The sequence below is a fragment of the Bombina bombina genome, chromosome 11 (assembly GCF_027579735.1).
Source record: "Bombina bombina isolate aBomBom1 chromosome 11, aBomBom1.pri, whole genome shotgun sequence".
NCBI classification, from domain to species: domain Eukaryota; kingdom Metazoa; phylum Chordata; class Amphibia; order Anura; family Bombinatoridae; genus Bombina; species Bombina bombina.
In genome coordinates this window covers 60,750,462-60,767,554 of record NC_069509.1, presented here as the reverse complement: position 1 = coordinate 60,767,554, position 17,093 = coordinate 60,750,462, and the positions used below count along the sequence as shown (strand labels likewise).

The 17,093-nt window shown below is 35.1% G+C and overlaps 1 protein-coding gene across 1 annotated transcript in view; it reads left to right on the top strand.

Moving 5' to 3' along the window:
* SYNGR3 (synaptogyrin 3) overlaps nucleotides 1-17,093 on the top strand; it is a 398,922-nt gene that overhangs the window by 380,175 nt on the left and 1,654 nt on the right. The gene's annotated exons all lie outside the window — the stretch shown is intronic.

The window sequence follows — 17,093 nt, the reverse complement described above, 5'->3', positions numbered from 1 at the left end:
TATAAGGGTAAAGGAGCTAGCCTACTTGTAAACAATTTAATACACTCCAGCAGGTAAAGTGGATCATTGGGAACAAATTAAAGGGGAGAACATTTTTGAGTAAACTGTCCCTTTAATATGCACATTTCTCTCTTAACCACAGGCATGGTCAACCCATTAAACACTAGCCAAAAAATAAAAGGCTGTATCATGCATATGAGAGAGCACTATTTAATTTATATTTATTTTACTTTATTGATTGATTTATATATTTATTTGTGTTTTTTTTTTATGTATTTATTTACATTGCTTGTAAAAGTTAAAGTTGTTCAAACTGTTTACAGAAAGTGCATACTTAGGGGCATAATTTTCATTGGTTTATAAAATAGGTAGGTAGACAGTGATAGAACCCCCGCCACACACACACAAGCATAAATACAAGATGTGTGAGTGAGTGAGTGAGTATATGTGTGTGTATGTGTGTGTTTATTTGTGTATAGATGTGTTTGTTTGTGTGTGTATAGATGTGGGTGTGTGTGTGTATAGATGTAGGTGTGTATGTATGTGTATAGATGTGTGTATGTATGTTTATAGAAGTGTGTATATGTATAGATGTGTGTGTATGTTTATATAAGTGTGTATGTGTATAGATGTGTGTATGTATGTTTATAGAAGTGTGTATGTGTATAGATGTGTGTATGTATGTTTATAGAAGTGTGTATGTGTACAGATATGTGTGTGTGTGTATGTATGTGTGTAGATGTGTATGTATGTGTATAGATGTGTGTGTGTGTGTGTATATATAGATGTGTGTTTATGTGTGTGTATGTGTATAGATGTCTCTGTGTGTGTATAGATGTGTTTATGTTTGTGGGTGTATAGATGTGTGTATAGATGTGTGTGTGTGTGTGTGTATAGATGTAGGTGTGTATGTATGTGTATAGATGTGTGTATGTATGTTTATAGAAGTGTGTATGTGTATAGATGTGTGTGTGTATTTTTATAGAAGTGTGTATGTGTATAGATGTGTGTGTGTGTATGTATGTGTGTAGATGTGTATGTATGTGTATAGATGTGTGTGTGTATATAGATGTGTGTGTGTGTATATATAGATGTGTTTTTATGTGTGTGTATGTGTATAGATGTCTGTGTGTGTATAGATGTGTGTATATAGATGTGTGTGTGTGTTTATGTGTTTGTGTTTATGTGTGTGTATGTGTGTCTATAGATGTGTGTGTAAAGATGTGTGTGCATGTGTGAGTATGTGTATAGATGCCTGTGTGTGTATGTGTATAGATGTGTATATGCTTGTGTGTGTATAGATGTGTGGGTGTGTGTGTGTATATATATATATATATATATATATATATATGTCTGTGTGTGTGTGTGTGTATGTGTTGTGTGTATGTGTATAGATGTGTGTGGATGTATATATATATGTGTGTGTGTGTGTGTGCATGTGTGTCTATAGATGTGTGTGTGTATGTGTATAGATGTCTGTGTGTGTGTATAGATGTGTGAGTGTGTGTATAGATGTGTAAATGTGTGTGTGTGTATAGATGTGTGTGTGTGTGTTTGTATGTGTATAGATGTGTGTATGTATGTATGTGTTGTGTGTATGTGTATAGATGTGTGTGTGTGTATGTATGTGTATAGATGTGGGTGTGTATGTATGTGTATAGATGTGTGTGTGTGTGTATATGTATGTTTATAGAAGTGTGTATGTGTATAGATGTGTGTGTATGTATGTTTATAGAAGTGTGAATGTGTATAGATGTGTGTGTATGTGTATAGAAGTGGGTATATAGATGTGTGTGTATGTATGTATGTGTATAGATGTCGGTGTGTATGTATGTTTATAGAAGTGCGTGTATGTGTATGTGTATATATATATATATATATATATATATATATATATATATATATATGTATGTGTGTGTGTGTGGGTGCATGTGTGTTCCCTTAATAATGTTTTAAATTTGAGTTAGTGATTGGGATTAGAGATATAAATATGACACATTGGCTTCCATTGAGAGAGACATCACACTGTGTAAGGGTTATATTTGCAGTCTTAGAATTAGGGACAGAGTTTATGCTGCTAGGGATAAACCAAGAGATTAGTTTGTAGTTACAGGTTTAGGTAAAGTATGGTAATGGGGTAAGGGTAATGCATAACAGCACCCTCTAGTCTTTTTTTTTTTTTTTTATAAATCTTTTTTATTGGGGGTGTAGCTACAAAAGGAAAAACAATACAATATGATTAATTTCAGAAAAATACAGATACATCTCTTTAACATACAGAAAAAGAAAGAAAAAACAGAAAAAATGAAATGACACATTTCTGTGTAACCTGACCTTTGCTTATTTTTCCAATTATAACTGATCATTTTTACTGAAATGTCTTAGCTACTCCCACCAATGCCTTTTAGCTGATTTCCTACATTCGCTTTAGGAACACACAATCCCAATCTTTTCCGTCTGAGATATTTTGGTCTGTTCCTGAACCAGTGTCTTGATTTTGCCAACTTAATCTTTGTCTTCTACTAGTCTATATCCTATGTAGATACTACATATAGCCTGACTTAGCTTATGATAGAGTGTGCTCTGAGTTGACTCACGAACACTCAAAGAAAATTAATCTTGCTACCCCAGAGGGGGGGGGGGGGACCGGGGGAGAAAGAGAGAAGGAAAGAAAAAAAAAGAAAAAAAAAAAAAAATTCGCCTAACAGTCCTGTCTTATTATCTGTGTAGCCAGTTTGGAGGTACTGAGCCATCTAAAGTTAATTCTAAAAAGGGTATTGAGTCTTGAGTCTCGAAAGGGAGATAAGATGTGATATTGTATTGTTGTAGGTTCCTCGTGGATATAGGCTTTCCACTTCTTGAAAAATATATTAATCTTTTTATCTACCTCTTTATCCAGTCCAGTTATCTCTAGGAAAATCTGACTTCTCATATAATTTACAAATTCCGCTATAGAAGGGGGAATCTTTTGCTTCCATATTTTACATAATTGATTTCTAGTTATCAAGATTGCTGTATTTATAAATAATCTGTCTCCCTTGTTTTGGGATGAATATAAAAAAAATATATGTTTTGCTTCCAGTTCTATCATTGCTCCTGTTTTTTTATTTATCCAATATTGGATCTTATTCCAAAATTGTACAATCTTGGGGCATCCCCAAAGATAATGCAGTAGGTCCGCTTTAACCTTATGGCATTTAGGGCATGCTACCTGAAGTTGAGACCATTTAGCAATTCTGGCTGGGGTTAGATAAAAATTGTTGAGAACCTTATACTGAGATTCTCTCAAATTAATTCTATCTGTCGCCCTCTGCTGTTCTTTTTAGACTATCTATTATATCACTATCCTGGATGTGTGGGAAATAGCTTGCATATCTCTGTTTGATCTGATTAATATGCAATTCGCCTTCCTGGGTCATGATATACTGGTACCAAACTGATATTGATCTGATACCTACTTTGTATAACGTTATGCCTGCCTCAATAATTGTTTGCGTCCAATTCTCACCGAGCCTTTTTTCATAATCATTTATAAGATGGCGAGCCTGTAGATATGCATAGAAATGTTGAGATGGCAGATTATATTCGCTTGCCACATAGCACCCTCTAGTCTAGTGGTCAAGGGATTTAGGTGGCAAATCAATGCTACTGAAAAAGATGCCATTTTCATTTCACTGTTATGAAAGAAAAGCTTGGCAAACAGAAAGCTAGGATAGTAAGAAACATATGACAGTATAGACAGAAAGAAAAAAGAAAAATGGAAATGTAGAAGTTCCTTTGCATTAAAGAGACAGTCTACTCAAGAATATTTATTGTTTAAAAATATAGATAATCCTTTATTATCCATTCTTCAGTTTTGCGTAAACACTGTTACATTAATATACTTTTTACCTCTGCGATTACCTTGTATTTAAGCCTCTGCAGACTGCCCCCTTAATTCAGTTCTTTTGACAAACTTGCATTTTAGCTAATCAGTTCTGACTCATAAATAACTCCACGGGAGTGAGCACGATATTATCTATACGGCACACATGAACTAGCACTGTCTAGCTGTAAAAAAACTGTCAAAAAGCAGTGAGATAAGATGCTTAGAACTTAGCATATGATCTTACATACATTAGCTTTCAACAAAGAATACCAACAAATTTGGAAAGTTGTTTAAAATCCCATGCCTTATCTGAGTCATAAAAGTTTAATTTGACTAGACTGTCCCTTTTAAAAGGACATTAAACACATTTTACTTTTGCCTATGATCATACTTGTCCTATGCTCCCTAAAAAAAGGCCAGTAAGCAAACTCTGTAACCTGTAAAAAATGCTGCTTAAAAGAAAGCTGGTCTAGGCAGTTTGTAGCATTTTTTTAGGTTACAGATTTTGCATTTTGGCCTCTTTAGGGAACGTGATAAAAAGCACAATTTTTACACAAAAGCAAAAGGTGTTTAATATCCTTTAAAGGGGTTACACAGAAACAGGTGGATGCTAGAACAATAACGGAGCTTGTCTGGCATTTTAAAGAAACAGTAAAGTCAGAATTAAACGTTTATGATTCAGATAGAGCACACATTTAATTAACTTTCCAATTTACTTCTATTATCTAATTTACTTTGTTCTCGTAGTATACCTTGAGCATATCTAGGTAGGCTCAGGAGCAGTAAATCACTACTTGGAGCTAGCTGCTGATTGGTGGCTGCACGTATATACCTCTTGTCATTGGCTCACCCAATGTGTTCAGGTAGTTCTCTGTAGTGTATTCTTCAACAAAGGATACCAATAGAATGAAGCAAATTTGATAATAGATGTAAATTGGAAAATAGTTTAAAAATTTATTCTCTATCTGAATCATGAAAAAAAAATGGTTTTCATGTCCATTTAATGATGTTACTGTAAATCAAAAATAAATAGATCATTAAATATTATTACTAGAGCACATCTAAATTATTAAGATGCGATGTTGCCATTAACTATCTGAGCTGTTATCACATATATGACAATTGTGGCTCCTATGTGTCAAGCAGTAGTTTTACATGGTTCCTAATAAGCTGTAATCCTGACGTTACTGGGGTAACTTGCTGCTACAGGACCTAAATCACTGCAATATTCTTTATACATTTTGTATTTCTACTATATATTGATGCATCATTGATGCTAAATTGATTGATCCATAGATGGATATAAAGTAAAATCATATATAGATGCCTTTTGCCTCCTGCCCAGCAAGTGCCTTCTGGAGAAAAGGGTTTATTAGTAGATTACAAAGGTTTTCTGAGTGTGCACCCCCCCCCCCCTTCTAGGATGAGCCCCTATAGGAATGATGCTTGGGTGACTGTTCTCCTACCTCCCCCGCTGCCCTGTTATATAGAGGAGAGATGGGGCAGAGTGACAGTGCTGGGAAGAGGATTCAGACTGCACAACAGACTTTTCTCTCTGAATTTTATCATCTCACACAGCAGTTCTCCAGCAGCACCAACCGCATCTACCTCTCTTGGACTTCACTTTTTAAACAGATCTCTTCTACCTTGTGCATCACTTACTGCATATAACACTTCTGGAAATGCATAACTCCTTATAGTGTATTAGGAGACTCTATATTACGTTCAATTAACTTATTTAGCACTTCAAGCGTCACTGACTCCAGATAAACCACCTGTTAGGTTAACGCAAAGCCATGGGCACACTCTTTCCTACAGCCGTATGGCTAATGCTCAGCTGTTTGCTTCTTGTGGCCCCTCAGCCTGGTGCCTCCTGGTATAAACACTCATCGAGCCCCAGGTACCACACGGTAGGAAGAGCCTCTGGGCTCCTCATTGGGGTCCGGCGCTCCCCCTATCTGTGGAGGCGGAACCTGAGAGGTGACATCCAGCCTGATTCTTTAGAAGGCCACTTATGGGGTACCCATGAGCAGGAAGAGTCGGACTCTAGCCGCCTGCTTTACCCAGACCCTAAGGACATTGGAAAAATGCAGGAGAGGAGTCCGTTGATAGTGCAAAGTAATCTGGAAGGGCTTCTGGAAGGGGCAAGAGAGAGGCAGAAATCAGTTGGAGAGGAGATGCGTTTGGGTGGGGCTGAAAAGAACCTAAATCCCAATGAGAGTAGCAGAAGGTTTCAGGAGAAATGGGAAATGAAAAGAAGCACTGAGGATGGGAGTCTACAAGAGCCAAGACCAAGGACAGAGGTCCAAGCGGAACAGAAGTTGACTCGATGGAGCCCTTGGCAATTGGAGATGAACCAACAGGAACATCATCTGGACGGGGGTAGAAGAAGCCTACAGAATCAATGGCAAGTCAGGAGGAACACTGGAGGGGAGATGGGTCTAGAAGAACCAAGACAACTGAAGAGGACCCCGGAGGAGATCAAGATAAACAGGTTAGATCCTTGTCAAGCAGATAGGAACCCGGAGTGGCATATTTTTACTGAATTGCAAAATCGGCTGAGGCTGTACCTACCTAAGGAGGAGAGGACTCTGTGCATTAGTCAGCAGAGGTCAAGTCGATCAACAAGAAACCCACAGGTAATGTTTTCCAATTGTAAAGTGATTGTAGTGTCACATAAGTGATATTGATACAATACAATGCATCACGTGTTTTCTAAAGAGATATTTTAAACAAAAGAAGAGATAAACAGATCGGTTGGCACTCAAATTGTTATAAACATATTGTAGATCTCATATCAAATTATATCAAATCATCATCTAATAGAATCTCATAGATGCTAAAAACAAAATTAATTTATTGTGCCAGCAAATGAGCAAATAAAGTTAATGACCATTTAAAGGAGATTGCAATGTAAATTGTTTAATTTGAGGAAGTAAAAAAACCCAAAAGAACTTGCAATATACTTATATTATTTAGTTTGCTCCATATTCATTTACTCTAATTATGAAAATATGAGTGTTTCAATTCCACAAATTGGAATGTGAATTAATTGGAATCTGCATACTTCACAAGCATAAAGCATCTACATATATGCCCATAATTAGCCTCTGTGGAGGTGGTAAGATAAAATACAGCTAAACAATGCAAGTTTGGCTTAGAAAATGGCACAGGAAAACGTTGGCTTCTCTCAATAAGTCAAGTGGTGGAGCTAGTTTGGATAATGAAAAGCCTTTGCAGTAAACATTGTGTTAATGTATTAAAACAGTTTTCACAATCGACTGGTATGTTAATTTATTGTAAGACTGCAGAAATATCTTGTAAGTACAAGGTGTCTTGTGTCCCTTTAAAGGGAAGGTCAGCAAATATTGGACAGAAAGCAATTAACCCATGGCAGAATGATAATTTGAAAAGGTTTCAAATTTAAAGGGGCAGCAAACCTTTTCTATGCAATATATTTTTTTGCATTCAAAAGATAAAGCTATTTAATTTAAAACTAACAGGAACTGCTTGTTGGGACACAATTAGTCAGTGGAAAATCATGTTCAGTGGCTGCTAAGGAAAACTTGCTCAGCTGTATTGGTTTTCAAATATATGTCCCTAAAAATAAACAAAATATAACATAATTTAAAATAAATAAATACGTAACAAATATATATCAATATCAAAATATCAACACAAAAGTGCTGTCATTATAAACTGTAGCATTTTAAAGTTTTGAATTACTGTATTGATCAGTGAATCAACTACAAACAATTGGAATTTTGCTTAACTAAGAAAAGCATCTCAAATTGACTGCCTCATTGCAAATCTTTGTGGTAACTTATATGATATTAGCATAGGGACTTTACAACTGTGGCTGCAGTTTTTGGAGAATGGGAAAACCATATCCCTTACAAACACACAGACAACTGCTTGATAGTCACATAAATCTGCAATAATTGCTATGTAATGTGTTGCAACTCTATCTACACCCAATAACTTTTTTTAAAAAAAACTTGTAACATAGAACAAAAGTTAAATATTCAACAGTCTTTCACATTATTTCTTATTTGTAAAATTCTATTGAGTTTATCAATTGACAATCAATACTTATAGATACCCTGGAACCCAGTAGAACAGCAAAGAGAGATGTGATACAATTACAGCATAGTGAGGGTTACTGAAAGGTAATTTAAAGGGACAGTGTAATGTAAATTTGGTTTCCCATTAATGTGCAACCAATAACTCATTACACCAGCTGCAGAGCATACAATGTATGGGAAATTGCTCTTATAGGTATATTTTTATATATGAAATAGATGTTTCTGCTAATTGAAACCATATCCCAATGAAATGAGCTGAGCTTATAGGGAGAGCAAGCCTAATTATCTTGTCTGTCTAATTATTTACACAAAGTCCTTCCTTATGAACATTTTAGTATCTCTCTGTCCCAACCTCCACTGGGTTCATGATTTCATCTAAACCATTTAGTCTATAACCATTATTCGAGTTAGTGAAATTTTCAGTATAGGTGTGGTTACAGTAGGAAAAATCAGCAGTTTTAAATGTCAAAATAAAGATAAGGGGCTGATTGGAAACATTTTAATACATTCTAGACAATAAAATAGGTCACATTAAAGTAGAGAAACAATTACAGTAGCCGTCCCTTTAACAATTTGAATGCTAAAGTTTGCAGTCCTATCTGGTAGCCAAAATATATGTAATACTGTATACATGTTCCAAGTCACCCTTTAGAGATCATTTTATTTCTTACAAATATGATATGATCAGCGGCAGTGCACTGCACCCACTTTTATAGTTTTAGTACCTTAAAAGTGCCAGTGGCCCTGAATTTGCCAAGTAGCGTTTTTTTTACATGCTCAGTACACTCTCCAGAGCAAATACGCCATATAAATATTACAAAGTAATTCAAAGGGGCACTCAATATTTGTACATTTCCTTTGTTTAAAAATATCATCTGAAGTTTTGAAAACTTACATTGAAACAAAGAATATTGAATGTAATACAATGAGATGTAGCTCTGTAAATTAATTTAAGTGACTAGATGTTATATTGATTAATATTTTTATTGGTACCACTTCCTGGAATGTAGTTTTACTTATACTGCGGCAGGGAATCGCTAGGATTATAATTAGAGTATCAATACCCGTGGTTCATTAACCCTTTAGCCTAAAAATAATATATTAGGATCTGAGGAATGCCCCTTACAGCAGCATTAAAGTATTTTGTATACATGCACATTTGATTAGTTATGAGAATGCTTTTTTGTAGCAAAAATATGAATATTTGGTTTTCATGAACCAAATATCTGAACGAATGCACAAACTAATTTAAAGAAAATTAATATATATACTAATGAAATTTGTTTGTATATATTTGTTTCCTTTAAATTAGCATTTAAAGGTAAAATATTTACCTCTAATGTGCTGGGTAGCCGCGCTAATCCCGAGCCTTCTTCACTGGGTCCAGGACTGCGTTAATAGAAGGCTTTAGCTCCATTTATCAATCAAGGTCGGACAGGGGCGTACATATTTGCCACTGTCCTCCCGAGCTCTTATCTGGTAAGCAGCAATCCACTGCCAGAATTTAACATTGCACACGAGCGCTCTTTTGCATTTGCGTGCAATCGCGCCCCCTGCATGTGCACAGCCAATCACATACGGGCAGGAGCTGTCAATTTTCCCAGTCGGATGAGACCGGGGAGATTGAGGGTAGGGAATTGGCGGTCTAATGACCGCTGCTTAATAAACCATGACTGCGGATTCTCTTGTGCGAACCTGCAGTCTAAGGGGCCAAATTATCATTGTGCGTGTGACATGATCCGATATTGCGGATCATGTCTGGTGCACATCAATAAATGCAGACCGCATACGCTCTCGGCATTTATCATTGCCTAGGAGTTCTTGTGAACTGCTGGTGCAATGCCGCCCCCTGCAGATTTGTGGACTGCCGGCCGCTAGCAGGGGCTGTCAATCAACCCAATCGTATTGATTTCTGGCGATGTCAGTCCACCGTCTCAGAGCAGGCGGACAGGTTATGGAGCAGCGGTCTTTAGACCGTTGCTTCATAACTTGTGTTTCCGGCGAGCCTCCATACGGAGCTTGATAAATATGCCCCATAGAGAGGAGAAGGGCTTGATAAATTGAGCCTTTAGTGTGGCCGATCCCAGAGCTTGTGCTATAGGAGAAGGTTTCCGCACTAAGGATCCATACATTACAAAGTGCACAATATAAAACATAAACTAAAAATCACACAAAACAAATAATTGAACCATTCATACAAAAAAATATGCAGTGAAAAATGTATTGTTAAGGTGCTTTAAAAATTGTAGCAAAATTGTTCACCAAAAATCATATTTGATCAAAAACGTAAAATTTGTATGCAAATTACACATGAATAAATCGTATTAAATATTTACAGAATATATTGTAATTTAAGTTCACCGGATGTGCAAAAAACACATAGAAATGTGTACTTATAAGTATAAAATACAAAGCGTAATTGTTGTTTTATCGTAAAATGGGCTAAAAATGGATGTTTCACCATAGTATGTATAGTAAGTATGATAAATAAACTCCAGCTTCTCTGGAGAAAGTGGAACAAGCACAATTTTCAGCTGTTTTACAGCTCAAACAAATAAATAAATAATTAATGTATAATTTTCAAATATGACACATTTAATTGACGGAGAATCACATTTTAAGATACATATCCCTTTAATTGTGGCAAGTTGAGTCTTTGCAACCACTTATGACAGTCAAATGGTTAACAATAATGCAAACATTAAAAATTTCTGTGCATGTCAATATATGTTTCCTAGTTTTTCAATTACTGTTCAGTTCATAATTATTTAAAGGGACACTGAACCCAATTTTTTTCTTTCATGATTCAGATAGAGCATGCAATTTTAAGCAACTTTCTCATTTACTCCTATTATCAAATTGTATTCATTCTCTTGCTATCTTTATTTGAAAAAGAAGCCATCTAAGTTAAGGAGCCAGACAATTTTTGGTTCAGAACCATGGACAGCACTTGTTTATTGGTGCTGTCCAGTCAGCAAGGACAACCCAGGTTGTTCACCGGCATCTAAACTTACATTCTTGCATTTCAAATAAAGATACCAAGAGAATGAAGAAAAGTTGATAGTAGGAGTAAATTAGAAAGTTGCTTAAAATTGCATGCTCTATCTGAATCACAAAATTAAAAAATTGGGTTCAGTGTCCCTTTAATTATGAATCATATTCCTTAAAATGTGTAAAAGAACCCAATGGATTTCACTGTGGGTTCTATAAATGTATTGATTTGTAGCACTAATTGTTTGCAATCTGATTTTTATGTCTCCCCTGATGCCTAGACTTGTAGAGTGTAACATCTGGGTACTAGATTTCAGGGACATAATATTACACTTATGTTGTCACACAGGCTGCAGCAACAGCATAACTTCATTTTACGGTGACACTAGTTCCTATAAAACGACTAATTTGGCGCCTCTGGTGCTAAGTGTGTGGGGGAATTTGAGCTTATAAATATTACATATGCCCAGGCAGATAGTTATTGATTTCAATTTAAAGATAATGAAAGTCAAAATTAAAGAGACAGTTAAGACAAAAATAAACTTTCAGGATTCAGATGCCATTTTAAACAGCTCTCAAATGTACTTCTTTAAAACTTTGTTCTTTTGATATCTTTTGTTGAAGAGTAAATGCATCATGCACATGTCTTCTGTATTTTATGACAGCAGTGTTTTGCAACATTGTTTGTAGCAGTGTTGTACATTGTTGCAAACACTGCTGCCATGGAGTGTTAAAGAGACATGAACCCCAATTGATTTCTTTCATGATTCAGATAGAACATGCAATTTTTGTAAACTTTCCGTTTTATATCAATTATCTAATTTGTTTCATTCTCTTTCAGTCCTTTGTTGAAAAGTAGGTATGGTTTAATAGCTGCTGATTGGTGGCTGCACATAAATGCATCTTGTCATTGGTTTTCAGCTTGGTCCCATTAGTGCATTACTGCTTGTTCAACAAAGGATACCAAGAGAATAAGGCAAATTAGATAATAGAAGTAAATTGGAAAGTTGTTTAAAATGGTATGCGCTATCTGAATCATAAAAATAAACTTTGGGTTTCATGTCCCTTTAAAGTGAATGTAAATTTTGATGCTAAAGTGCCTGGTTTTTAAAAATTTGTTAAAAAACAGGGGCACTTTACTTCATCAAAATTTACATTTCACTCCTGTTGTGAAAAAAACTTACCTTTTAATCTTGACAGCAGCTCCAGTTCCTCCACTCGTCGCAAAGCCTCTTCCTGGGTCTAAAATGAGGAATCAGGCTTCCTCCAATCACGGCATTGAATCAGACACTGATTCCCCCCGGGGGAAGCCGGGATTGGAGGATGACCTAGCCATCATTTCTGACATCAGAAATGGATTGCGACGACCGGGGGAAGCTGGAGCGGCTGTCAAGTTTAAAAGGTAAGCATTTCTTCACAACGAGTGAAATGTAAATTTTGATTAATTAAAGTGCCCCTGTTTTTAATCGTATTTTTAAAAACCTGGCACTTTAGCATCAAAATTTACATTCACTTTAAGGACATGTGCACGTTCCTGAGCCCTATGAGCCTTTCTAGATTTACTCTTACACTAATGATATCAACTGAACTAAGTATATTGGAAAGTTATTTAAAACTGCATGTTCTAAATAAACCATAGGAGTTTCATTTTTTACTTTACTGTAACTTTAAACTTTCATGATTCTGATAGAGACTGCCATTTTAAGACCCTTTTAAATTTGTTTTATCTAATTTACGTTGTTCTCTTGCTATATTACGTTTAAGAGCATATGTACATATGCTAAGCTGCAGAAATGCAGTACTATGTGCTAGCTACCACATATATGCCTCTTGTCACTGGCTCACCAAATGTGCTCAGCTTCAAGTAGTGCGTTCCTGCACTGCAGCTGACTTTGACTGGGTGAAACACAGTTTTATACAAGCAACAGTGCAATAGCAACATGCTCTAACACATATACAAATCCTTTTAAAGGGACACTGAACCCAAAAATTTTCTTTTGTAATTCAGAAAGAGCATGCAATTTTAAGCAACTTTCTAATTTACTCCTATTATCAATTTTTCTTTGTTCTCTTGCTATCTTTATTTGAAAAAGAAGGCATCTAAGCTTTTTTTGGTTTCAGTACTCTGGACAGCACTTTTTTTATTGGTGGATGAATTTATCCACCAATCAGCAAAGACATCCCAGGTTGTTCACAAAAAATGGGCCGGCATCTAAACTTACATTCTTGCATTTCAAATAAAGATACCAAGAGAATGAAGAAAATTTGATAATAGGAGTAAATTAGAAAGTTGCTTAAAATGTCATGCTCTATCTGAATCACGAAATAAAAAATTTGGGTTCAGTGTCCCTTTAACTAAACATAATAATTATCTGCTGGGGAATAAAAATGTGTTTGAATTGTGAAATATTTCTTTACTAAAATATTGAAACTATTTTTCTTTTTTTATTTGTTTCTTTTTCTGATCAAGCAGCGAGGAACGGATTCGTTGTGCAGCTTTTTACCGTTTCTGTTGATTTAAAAAAACTCCAGTTTAAATATCCTTAAAGGGACCTAGAACCCAAAATGTTCTTTCTTAATTCAGACAGAACATACAATTTTAAACAACTTTCTAATGTATTTCTATCAATTTTTCTTTGTTTTTCTTGTTATCCTTTGTTGAAAAACAGGACGGTAAGTTCAGGCGTGTGCACGTGTCTGTAGCACTATATGGCAATAGTTTTGACAACAATGTTATACATTAGCAAAAGCACTAGATGGCAGCACTATTTCCTGTCATGTAGTGCTCCAGACATGTGCACGGTACCTATCTATATATCTCTTCAACAAAGAATAACAAGAGAAAGCAAATTTGACAATAGATGTAAATTGGAAACTTTTTAAAAACTGTATTCTCTATCCGGATAATTAAAGAAAATTTTGGGTTTCATGTCCCTTTAAGGGCAGTGTTTGCTATTTGATCTAAAAAATCTATTTGTCTGCTATGTCCTATGGAAACTATTTTCAGGGCAACAGAGCAGCAGCTGGATAGCAGCTTAAATGTAAATAAAGTTAAAGTAATAGCTAATGCTACTTTTTGGACTTGCCAAAACAAAAGTGAAACTTACATATTTTCGAGCTAATACAGGAATCAATAAGCTGACAAGAACTTTGCTAAATCATCATTGAATAGTGTAAATTTGAACTTTTGAAGCCTGTCCTGTCAAAATTCTCTACATTTTTAAAGTTTTAAATACATGACAAATTAGCTAAAATAATGTTTTTGCATGCACACATGCATTCATTATTTTGTTAAAGGGACTGTTCGTTTCTTGTTTTTGTACAAATGCAACAAACATGGAAACATTTGTCAGTTTTATTCTTCCAAATCTGAATGAATGGCGAGTGTTTCACACCTTTACAAAGTTATCTGGAATTATACACGAAGGGCCGGATCACAAGGGGAGCGCAAACGTTTGCGACCAATCGATAAGGGGTTTATTGTGGGTGTTTGAGCTTGTCAGCCTTACTGCTGGTAATTACCAGTTTAAAGTAAATGTGATCGCTTGAGTGCAGTCGTGATTTACGCTGAAATGATTACCACATCTTCAGAGATCTGGTTAACTGTTCCAAGAAACTAATAAGTGTTACAAAACACATAAATACATTACAAAGTACACTCACTCTTAATAACACCATCTAAAAATTATTCAAATAAAATATTGCACACAAAAAAGTTATAAGGGCTCAAAGATATGAGGTCTGATAGGGCTTTAATAATGAGATACATACATGTCTAAAGATGGATATGTGTATATATATATATATATATATGTACATGTGTATTTATATACTTATATGTATATATGTATTTACAGACATACAGTATATACACATATAAACACAAATACATATGTACACATATGTAGACATACACATATAAACACATAAATACATATGTACACATATATAGACATATATAAGTGCATTGGAGCCCTTTGCAGTTAAGTAGATGAAGAGAAAACATGTAAAAGCATATTTATGCAATATTCATTTATAACAAAGTGTTATACTGAGTATTTACTGTAAATATTATACATTCCAATGTTCTGCACATATGTTCTAAGTATTTTTAAATAGATATTCCTATATATCTGAATATATCTATACCTAAATATAATCATCTAAATATATAGGTATAAATATATATTGTACCAAAATACCTATATATATATATATATATATATATATATATATATATATATATATATATATATATATATATATATAGGTAGCCCTCAGTTTTCGCCAGGGTTAGGTTCCAGAAGGAATGGTTGTAAATCGAAACCGTTGCAAATTGAAACCCAGTTTATAATGTATGTCAATGGGAAGTGAGGGCAATGCAATTTACTTGCATTTTTATGCAAACAGTTCTCCTCATTGTTAGCATGTTAGATAATATAGATAATGCACCTATACTATGCATTTCAATCTGGAGTGATTAATAGGCAGTTAGGTACCCTCACCTCAAGCAGCTGGACAGGAAGATAATAGGGAAGTGGCTGCTAGATCTTGTTGCTTGAAAGCTGCTCGATGGCTAAAGTCTGTTCTGTGTACACAGATTAATTTCAGTCTGCTAAGCTTGCATTACTTTGCTGGAACACAAGCGGACAGCTCCACCTACTGGCTATTTTAATTAGTGCACTGCTTTTCAATGCTTTTCAATAACAGTCACATGACTAAAAAAAAAGGTTGTTATTCTGAAATGGCGCAAATTGTACCGGCGTAAACCGAGGGCCACCTGTATATATAAATATATAAAGAAATTTTTATGAATAAATAGAACATATTCTGCTATGTGCAGAACATTGGAATGTGAAATATTCATATTTTTATTTTGGGTTAGCACACGTGAGAATATATAATCGTGTTTTCCCTAGAGTGGGGTGTTAGGTTTTTCCCCTCCTTTTTTTCCTCCATTTAATTCTATAGGGGAATACGTGAAAACACACGTGATATTGTGTTTGGCTTTTTGCACTCATTGGGTTAGCGCCAGAGTGAAAACAGTTTACTTTCAACTAATAATACGAGTGCAACCCGACAACCGAAAAAAGTATACTCCTAGTGCAATAAACACTCGAGCGGGAGAATTAATTAGCACTCCACTTGTAATCTGGCCTGCAATGTTTTGCTTTAGATTGTCCCTTTAACTTAACCCTTCATACCCAAAACCGATTGTAACACATATAATTGCTACAACCTGTGTTTTGTATTTTCAGACCAAAAAGCTTTCTAATTACATGGGTCTTTAACTGCAGGTGATGAGTGTTACCATGTAACTAGCTGCAGAATCAAATTACCATGAATATTATGCTTCAGTGTAATTATGTTACTTGGTTTTGCTACTATAAATGACTGTATCATACTTAGAATACATTTAAGTGCAATGTTGCTCTCTTCTGTAAATATTCATTATTGGAGCTCATTTCTGCTACTCTGTGAATGTTCTTCACTGCTCTAGATAAAAGTGATGGTAAACAGAAAGTTAACACTATATTAGATGGAGTTTAATTCATCCGTTATAATGAAGATCAGCTTTAACTTACTTTTTTTTATAGCGTTGAAATTCAAATACAACTCGACCCACTTCAAAATTAATGTTTTTTTGGGAGCTAACAGTTTGAACTCTTCACCAATCCGCGTTCTAGCCATACGGCACTCACACATTTATATATTTTTGGAGCTAGAGCGCCAGAGAACAGTTCAAACCATTAGTTCACAAAAAAAAAAATACTTTTAAAGTGGGCAGATAGAGTGTGGGGTATTTGAATTTTAGTGCTATATTAAAAAGTAAGTTAAAACGTATATTCATTACGACTGATTAATTAAACTCTACATCTAAAATATTGCTAACATTCCTGATCTGTTTATAAAAAGGGGAAAATTTACCACCATTTTGACATTTTGATGGAAAAAGTATGGTTAGAAGTATTTATGTGCGTCCATGGTAGGTGGTACGAGGAAGCCAATGCCCAACAGAACTTGATCACATAGCTAAAGTCTTATCCTGAGGATGATCAGAAAAAAGATCCCTTAAACAGCTCAGCAGAACTTAAAGGAACAGTCTACTCCAGAATTGTTGTTGTAAAAAAAGATAAATAATCTCTTTA